The sequence below is a fragment of the Arachis ipaensis genome, chromosome B09 (genome assembly GCF_000816755.2).
Source record: "Arachis ipaensis cultivar K30076 chromosome B09, Araip1.1, whole genome shotgun sequence".
Lineage (NCBI taxonomy): Eukaryota > Viridiplantae > Streptophyta > Magnoliopsida > Fabales > Fabaceae > Arachis > Arachis ipaensis.
Window position 1 is genome coordinate 25,770,619 of NC_029793.2, and position 10,298 is coordinate 25,780,916.

Below are 10,298 nucleotides of genomic sequence, written 5' to 3' on the forward strand. Positions count from 1 at the left end.
TTGGCATAAGAACTTGGTGGTTCTTAGTAAAGTTGGGGTTACGGGTTAGGTTCATTAATTCTTTGCTGTTTAACAGACAAACAGTAGAATATAAAAAATAGTATACTGACAGAGAATATAGAAAAAAAACATCACATAGAAAGGAAATACAAAGAAACACATTCACACAGAATACAAAACAAAGGAATATGCGCAAACAAGGATAATGCATGTCTAGCCTTATGCAGGCCATAAGTTCATGTATCGGTTGACTACCTGTAACCCAACATTACTTAGGAACAAGTCCTAGATTTGGCTTTTCCGTTGCATCAGTTGCATACTAGTAATATGGCTAAAGCCACATCAATTGACTTTAAGTCGAATGACCGAAACCACATCAGTTGACTTTAATATGCGTACCTCTAGAAAACAGTTCTCAGTTGTAGGTGCTCCCACTATATATTTTAATTCTCCTTTTTGGTAAACCTTTTTCAATTTCTTTCTCTATTTTTCTTCCATAACTATTCTTTTCAATTATCAGTTCTCAATCTCTGTTTTTGTTTATTAGATAGCTTTATCCTTTTCTTTGTTCTCTTTTAATGTCTTAATTAGTCTTTATACTCTCCTCTTATCTCACCTTAGATCTTTTATGAAGAAAACCTCTAGATTTTGAACTTTAAATTGTCTTTCTAAGACTTTTAGAAAAATTATCATTTTGCCCCTCTATTATTATTAATATTTTAATATTATTAATAAAATAATACTATTTAATATTTTATTACTAAAACTCATTTAATGTTATTTTATCCTTAAACTTTTTGAAATTATATTTTGACCCAAAATTTTTATCTATTTATATTTTAACTTTAAACTTTTTATTTTTATTTTTGCCTCAATATTTTTATATAATTATCAAAATACTCCTATACTTTTTCATATGACTAAAATACCCTATACTTTTTATGAAATTCCTATTTTGTTCTTAAATTTTTTAATTAATACCCAAAATACCCATAAACTTTAGAAATTACTCTTTTACTCTTAGTCTTTTAATTATTTATTATTATATCCATGATGTCACATGGCCATGCCATGCTTGCATGCATGAAACTTAACCATGATCTATGTTTCACTATGGTTTTCAAGCTTGATTTTCACTTGGTTTTTAATACGTTTTTCAAGCATTTTGGTAACTGAATTTTATCATTTTCTTAACACAACTTTCAGCCATCAAACCTTTATCAAAAATACATTTAAACAAGTTTGAAACCAGCCCCATGAAGCGCGGTTTTCCAGCAGTCATGGAGCTTCATGAATCCATTGATTTCTAAGCTTCTTTTCAACAAAAAAACATTATTAAAATATCATATAACTACTCAATTATTTCAAGTATCAAACAATCATATAACAATTCAACATCAAAAACACAATTAATTTATCAAATCTTACCTCTTTAAAATAGCTCCCAAAACTGGTTTCTCTAGGTGGTTTCTAACTCACTTTTTTACCTTGTTTTTAATCAAAAATAACTTTTAAACCAATGGACATGTGAATGCCAAACTTTTATCATGGAATAGAGAGATATTTCCTCACCTTCCTCAAGCTAAAAATGAAGGTTTCTTGATCCACAAGGTTCCTAGACAAGAGATTCTAAACAAAAACATGAAAATATCAAGTTTCTTCCATGTTTAACTTTGCCGAAACTTCAATGAACAAGAATAGCGATCATACCTTACTTTACTTTATGAAATCTAGCATGGATGTGAGGAGGAAGAAGAGAAAAACACTTTAATCGGTTTAGAATTTTGGTTGGATTTTTAGAAATAATCTATTATTAACAACTTCGTCTCAACTATTTTCACTGTAAAATATGGATCCTCTAGATTTGTAACTTGTCGCAAACAAGAGAAAGAAACAAAAAAACTATTTCATAGATCCGAAGAAAAAACGGATTATGGGAGTGTGTGACTTGAACTATTGATTGGATCGGGCAGATGGATGACTTTTTCATATCTGCCACATTTTAATTTGCAATAAAATGTGTCTCTTTGTTTCAACCACCGCGCAAGCCCCCCTACAGAGGATAGATTCGAATTCTAAAAAAAAATAGGAGGAATTTTCGATATTTTTTTCGATTTCGAAAATGGTTAGGCTTAGAAGCATGGAAGACATGGAAGTTTTCTTAGTTTTTCTTTCTTCTTCATGAAGAAACAAGAAAAAATGGAAGGCGCTGGTGGGTGCAAAGTGGCAGGCCATGGCTTAAAGGTGCTTAGTCACCTAGTCACTAAGCTAAAATATCTTCCAGGAGATAATTATTAAAGTTATATGTATTAAAACACAAGTAATTATACTCCTAGAATAAATATATGAGCTACTAGTATAAATGACACTAGTAACATGATTATCTTGAAGATAAAAGATCTATGATGAAGTATTAGCATAGCTAAGCTCATCGGAGAATGCTGGCATTAGATCGTGCCGGTAGATTTTAGATCTAGTGAAAATAATACTATCATAAAATAATATTATAATAAAATATTATTATTTATTTTTTTGCATATTCGAAATAGCTGAAGTGGCTTGAAAATGCAATTTTCCGCTAGTTTAGTAACTGATGACGTGGCGAGGTACTTGATGATGCAGTAGAGGTGTTTGATGATGCAGTGCTTGTGCAACAGAGGTGCATGCTTTACTAAATTTTGGAAAAAAAATTGTTTTTCCAGGAAAAGGTCTTGTTTGGCCAAAAACTAGGTCGTTACACCAAAGGGATCTTACCGTGACATGGTGGTGGAGAACGGGTTCGAAAAATCAATCCACAAGAAATTGTGGAGATAGTGTCAGAGGACTACATCCTTAAAGATTTGGCTGTGGATTCGATCATGGACGACCAATGTCCCTTCAATGCTAAACCAATCATTGATGTATCCTTAGAGGAATATGAGGATTAGTGGAGGCCATGGAAATTGTCTCTGATTTTCAAGCCTCTCGAAAAAACTATTAACTTACAAGTTCTTGTAGATGGGTTCAAAAAAGATGGGTGAAGAAGAGTTCTATAAGGGTCATGGACCTAGCAATGAATTTTTTTCCTTGTTAGATTCACGGACAAAGATGACTACGCTCATGCACTTTTTGAAAGCTCATGGATGATAACGGATCACTACCTGTTGGTTCAAAGATGGAGACCTTTCTTTCTCTCGCAATAGATGGACATGCAGAAGGTTGCTGTTTGGATCAAAATTCCAAACTTACGAGCTTCTGAAGTTCTGATAAAAGTAGCGTTGCAAGTACAGTCTTAACTGACGAAATTTTCACTATCAATTTAATTAATAAAAAAATAAATAACCGGGAGTAGAATTCCGGGTCGTTTTCCCAAAGAGTTGACACAATGATGTAAATTATTGGTCAGAATTTTTCTGAATATTTGTGATGTTGAGAACGGGAAAATAAATAACCAGAAATTAAAGCAGCGAATGAATAATAAGATGTGTTATGTATTTGAAATAAAAGGCCTTGGTTAGGAGAGAAAATTGGGGTTTCTATCCTTGTTGTCTTTCCCAAGTACAATCATAAAGGTTCATTGCTCCCACTTATTTATCCTCTAACAACTGAAGAAAAGTCAAGTGGCTTCACTAACTCTAGCTCACAAGTTCTAGTCACTTCATGGGGAAGGACTAGAGTTGGTGAGAAGTGAGCTAGCCAGCAATGTCCAATTAAGATTAATAATTGAGCTTCACAACTCAAGGGATCCCAATTAATCAACCCCTAAATCAAGTTGAGAGCTTTAAATCATTAACATGAATGTCATTTTCATAAACATATAATAGGAATAAATAAAAGACATGGTAGTTCTGAAGAATTAATTAAATCAAAATTTGCACGAACAATAATTAACCAGAATCAAACACGTACTAGAATTAAATATAAACAATAATTCATTTCATTAATAAATTCAAAAATAACAAAATCCAAACATGAATTCAAAGTAACGAAATGGAAAAACAAAAGAAGTAGAAGTAATAGAGAAGCAAACTATAACGACAATGTCTCCACTTGAAAGTAGTAGTAGCTCTCTCAAGATCCAAGTCAATGCAAAACTATGAAAATCAAAAACCCTAGGAGAAGTAAGTGTTTTTCTCTCTAGAATTCAAAACTAAAACTAAAACTAAGTGAAAAGTGAAGTCTCCCCAGTCTCAGCTCCACCCCTGCCTCTAGTCTGTATTTTCGGGCTTTAAACTGGGTCCAAATCAGCCCAGAAATCGCCCCCAGCCAGTTCTGTTAAGTGCAGCACGTGACGCTCTGTCACGCGTACGCGTCGCTGAAAGATGCTCCAATTCACGCGCACGCGTTAGCCATGCGTGCGCGTCGCTCCTCGCTTCTCAACTCTTTAGGTTCTTGTGTTCCTTCTACTTGAACATGCTTCATCTTCATCCTTTAAGCCATTCATGCCTTGTAAACCTAAAAACACTTCACAAACACATCACGGCATCAAATGGTAATAAAAGAGACTTAAAAATTAACAATTTAAAGGCCTAGGAAGCATGTTTTCAATCATAGCACAAAATTGGGAAGGAAATGAAAAACATGTCATTTAAACAAATAAGTGTGAGAATAGTTGACAAAACCCACTCAATGTAGTCCAAAATATATCATAAAATAATGGCTTATCAGTCATGGACCTAGCAATGGATTTTTTTCCTTGTTAGATTCACGGACAAAGACGACTACGCTCAAAAATGACTACGCTCATGCACTTTTTGAAAGCTCATGGATGATAACGAATCACTACCTGTTGGTTCAAAGATGGAGACATTTATTTCTCTCGCAATAGATGGACATGCAGAAGGTTGCTGTTTGGATCAGAATTCCAAACTTACGAGCTTCTGAAGTTTGAAACTAGGACCTTTGGTAAAAAGAAGCAGCGTGTTATCACTCAACCAGCAATGCCTTCAATATATAATATGCTAATAATAATATACATAGTATATACAAGTTAAAATTCACGCACTGAATTGTCTCTTTTTTATTTTGATAACTATGATTGGAACCACTGTCAAAGATGAAATGGCGGCGAAGGGAAGTAACAAAACAGGCCATGGAGGAGATACCAACGGTCAACAAAAATTGGAAAGAAAAAAAATCATGAAGCGAAAAATCAAGAAATTTTATCTACTGAATTAATAGAGTTGCAACAAAAAGACCAACTGACAATTAATCATGATGCAAATCCAGACGAAATCAAGGAGAATAAGGGAAATAACCTATTTAGACCATGGATGATTGTTAAAAAGAATTAGAGAAGAAATAAGGCCAAAACTGAGCTAGTAGAGAAATAAAAATGGAAAGTGCTCATACTTCGAGTTTTCAGGTCCTTATGGATGAAAAGCAGGAGAGTGTTCAAGGTAGAGAAGGAAATATTCAAATAAATTTGCTTAAAAATAATGATAAGCAACCTATGGGTCCAGCGAAAAGAAAGACAACAAACAACATACCATAAATAGAAATAGTCACATATCACAAAAAAGTCAACAAAAATAGAAAAAACTCTATTCCTATCATCGAAGGGAAGAATATTGCAATCAGTAAGAAATCACACAAGCAGCCCATAAATATGCTAAACATTATAATCAATGACAAAAAATCATCCAAAATATTTCGTCAAGTCGGGACAATAACATACTATCATAGAATAATCAAAAAGAGAAGGAAGAAAAGCATTAAGAGTATTGGAGACAGTTCTCCTATCTAACAAAGCAAATTGCCAAAGCTAATAATGATCAACACATTCAAGTTGGAGGACAGTTAAACCACACAATTGAAACTCTCATCACTAACATCATGGAAAGCGATTTCAATCATCATTTTACCAAGGAAGAAGCTAACAAGCCTCCAGACCCAGGAGAGCATCAAAGCTCTCCAAGTAAGGAGGCCCCCATGAGCGAAACAGACCAACCAAATAGGGAAGCAATTCCTCAAGGTGCAAAAATGATGACTCAGCCAACCGTCAATGAGTCTACCGAGGCCATGAGTTCTTGATATGTTCAAAGAGTTTTGAAATTTTTTTTTTATTTTTGTGTTATTATGACTATTATAATTTGAAATTATATAAGAATTTCCTTTAAAGATTTTTCTATTATCATTAAAGATTTAACATATCGGTGTGTTTTAATTGAAACCCATATTTCAAGACCAAAAGCAGAGCTGGTTATCCACAAATTAGAATTTGATTCCTGGTGCGTGAGTGAAACTTTGGGATTTACAAGAGGAATTTGGTGTCGATGGAATAAAAAATATTGGTCCATTGAGCCTATCAACATCCAGAAGTAATTCATTCACATGAGGATCAAAGATAATGAAGAATGAACTTGGTTCTTTTCTAGTGTTTACGACAGTCCTCAACCCGGGACCCGAGGTAGTCTTTAGAATGATATAAAAAATATTACGGGGATTTTCGAGGGATCTTGGTGCCTTGGAAGAGATTTTATTTCTGTTCTTTTGCTAGAAGAGTCGGCAGGCAATAGCAACTTGTCATAGGACACTAATAGATTCCAAGAATGGATCCGAAATAGTGGGATAAAGGACTTGGGTTTCTCAGGATCACCTTTCACTTGGTAAAGAAATAGGATAAAGTGTATACTGGACTTTTGATGTGTTTCTAGATGTTGGGGTGAAGCACCTACCCAAATTGAAGTCTAACCATCTCCCTATCCTTTTTTATTTTAACACTCATGCCGAGGATAGAAGAGAAAGGCCTTTTAGGCTTCTTGTGCCTTGTACTCTTCATCAGGAATATAACAATTTAATGAGGAATAGTTGGTGCAAGCAAGGTGACCTCATTCAAAATATCCACAACTTTACCAAAAAAGCCAAAGTGTATAATAAAGAAGTCTTTGGTCATATTTTTAGAAAGAAACAAAAGATCTTGCTCAGACTCGATAGCATCAACCAAAACCTTTCCTTCAACATAAATCCGTTTTTAAAAAATCCCTAGAAAGATCTATGGAGAAATTATGAATTGGTAGTTAATGTGTTTCGGATCGTCGATTAGGAAATCTCTTCCTCAAAAGGGGAATTAGGATTTAGCGTTGCATGTATAGTCCCAACCGACAAGGCGACTCACAACCAAAATTTAAATTAGAGATGTCACAATTTAAAACTAATTTAATCCGGGAGTAAAATCTAAGGTCGTTCTCCCTAGGAACTAGTGACCGAGAGCGCACAATTTTGGTTGTGAAAATCAAAGGGGTTTTTAATAATGAAGCAAACAATTAAAGGAATAAAAGAACAATTAAAATTGCAACTAATGAACCAATAAACAAATTAAAGAACGATCTATGTAATATAAATAAGTAAAGTTTTGGAATGATTGGAGTGTATGGTTCAAAACATAAATAAAACCTTAACTTGGGATGAGCTAGGGAATCATTTCCTTGTCATAACCACAACTATGACAATTATGATGGATCAATCTTACTTAGTTAACCTTTAACATCGAAGAGTAAGTCAAGTGAGCATACTTGTTCTTAATCTACAAATCCTAACTAACTTACTAATTACCTTAGTAAAAAGCTAGCGTTAGTAGAAACAAGAACAATTAACAATCTATGAATTATCACTAAATGTTGGACATTACAATTCTAGTATCTCATATGCTCGTTTCTCCCAAGCCAAGAAGTGAAAATTTACCTATAATCAAAATTGACATTTCCACAAAGATTTGGTGGGCATAATCATAAAACATGGTAAAATTAGAAAAATGATAAAAACTATGAACCACAAATGATCAAAATCAACACTAGTAACTCAAACAAACATATAATAACCAAAAATCATCAAGTTCATCAACTAGAATTCAAAGATGCAAAAATATGTATATATTAACAAAATATCTTTAACTATAAGAAAGTGTAGCTCAAGTGTAGTAATTAAAGAGAAAATTAAGTAATACTTATAATGGAGGCAAGCTAGAATCCAAGATCAAAAATGGAAATAGCACTTTGCAATATAAAACCTAATAAAATCCTAAGAAAGTTGAGAGAAAACTAAAACCTAAATCCTCCTAAAACTATCTAATATTACTACTACTACTAATGATATGGTATGTTTCCTCAAGTGTTGCCCCCTCCATATGAGCTCTAGGCCATCAGATTTGGGCCTCCAAAGCCTCCAATTTGCGAGCCACGTGACTTTTTAATGAAGTCATGCGCTGGTACTTGTGTGTACGCACAAGAGGTTGTGTGTACGCACACTTCGAAATACTTTTCTCTTTTGTTTCTTCATGTTTTCTCCCACTTGCATGCTTTTCTTCCATTCTAATCAATCCATTCCTACCTATTACACCTGAAATCACTTATTAAAAATATCAAGGTATCGAATGGAATAAAAATGGAATAAAATTGATTAATTTAAGCATAAAAGAGCATGTTTTCACAATTAGACACAATTTAGGAAGAAAACACAAAAACATACTTTTTAAGGGAATAAATGTGGGTTTACATGATAAAATCCACTCAATTTCAACCAAAATTTATCATCAAATATGGTCTTATCAATAGTGATTCAGAAAGAAAGCTATTGGCAGCAGATGTCTTGATGCAATGTTATTAACTTTATGGATAAAAACTCAAAGTACTTTCACCAAAAAGTGAATGAAAAAAGGGGGAATCATGTAACCTCTCTCAAGAACAATAATGATGAGTGGATTGATAATGTGGAAGATCTCAAGGAGCTAGGAGTATCATTTTCTAAATTTCTTTATGCACCATAAAATTATTTGGTTATTTTTCCTGGTTTTCCCATTGCAGGTAAATTCATTAGGTTGGACGAAGCTGATCTGGTTCTATTAAGCAGGAACGTCACTTATGAAGAAGTAAAACATGTTTTTAGCATGGGTGATGGAAAGCAGTAGGAAGTGACAACTCCTAGTCAAGTATTTTTAGCATTCATGGGATTGAGTTTAAACGATATTTCGGAGGTCAGAGGATATAGCTGAAGTGAATCAGACCCTAATTTCTATTATCCCAAAAATTTTCACACCGGATAATTTTGCGCAATTTAGACTGATCAGTTTATGTAACGTGTTCATTACAAGATTGTTACAAAGATTATCGCTAAGAGGTTTAAACCTAATATGAATTATATTGTCTCTAGGATTCAAGTGAGCTTTGTTCTAGGGAGAGTTAGTGCAGACAACATCTTAATGGCCTAAGAGGTTATCCACACCATGAGGACTAGAAGCAGGGGCAAAAGTCTTACGGTGATTAAGATAGACTTGGAAAAGTCCTATGACCATCTAATTAGAGATTTGTCAAGGAGACTTTAAATGATATTGGAATCCTAGAGAATATAGAGAATGCCATACATCGGGTTAATGTTCAAATTCGTCCCTGAAAGATCACGCGATCTTCATTTTCGTCCTCGAATGATTTTTTTAATCAAATTAGTCCCTGAAAGATAAACTGTTAGTCAAATTAGTCCTTCCGTTAATTGGATGATGACGTGTTACGTTAAGTGCCACGTGGCATGATGACGTGACATGCCACGTGGCAGGTCAGTGACATGTGGCACGCCATGTGACAGGTCAGTGACACATGGTGTCACTTGACATATAAAAAAATTTTCTATTAGTCAAAATAGTCATTGAAAGTCCAGACGTAAGTCATTTTCATCCCTCAAATCTTAAAAATTGTTCAAACTAGTCCTTATATTTGAACCGCCATTATTACCAATAATGGCGGTTTCGTAAAGCGACGTAATTCTGGGCGCCATTCTGGTTATTACGGCGGTTTTATAAAAACCGTCACAATTCCCTGGGTTAAAATGGCGGTTTTTGAATAGGTTAAAACGGCAGTTCAAACCGCCATTATTTCCAAGATTAAAATGACGGTTTTTGGATAGGTTAAAACGGCGGTTTGAACCGCCATTATTACCCTGACAAAGTGGCGTTTTGGTTGGTTAAAACGGCAGTTTGAACCGCCATTATTTTCAGGGTTAAAATGGCGATTTTTGGATAGATTAAAACGGCGGTTTGAACCGCCATTATTACCCTGACAGAGTGACGTTTTGATTGGTTAAAATGGCATTTTTGAACCGCCATTTTTACCCTGACAATAGCATTTTAATTGGTTAAAATGACATTTTTGAACCGTCATTTTACCCTGACAGTGACATTTTTTATCGTTTAAAAAAACAATTTTTACCGTCATTTTTATCGCGTTAAATAAATAATTTTGTGATTAAAATTTCACAATAGCAAAAAATCATAATCCATAAATAAAACATTATAACTCATAAACAAAATATTAATATAATATATAATCTTT

At 33.9% G+C, this 10,298-nt stretch overlaps 1 long non-coding RNA gene across 1 annotated transcript in view; it reads left to right on the forward strand.

The window, feature by feature from the left end:
* LOC110267020 overlaps positions 1-2,058 on the forward strand; it is a 20,394-nt gene extending 18,336 nt beyond the window's left edge. Inside the window, exon 3 of the long non-coding RNA XR_002354305.1 lies at positions 1,941-2,058. This is a non-coding gene — a long non-coding RNA (uncharacterized LOC110267020). The remainder of the gene's footprint in view (positions 1-1,940) is intronic.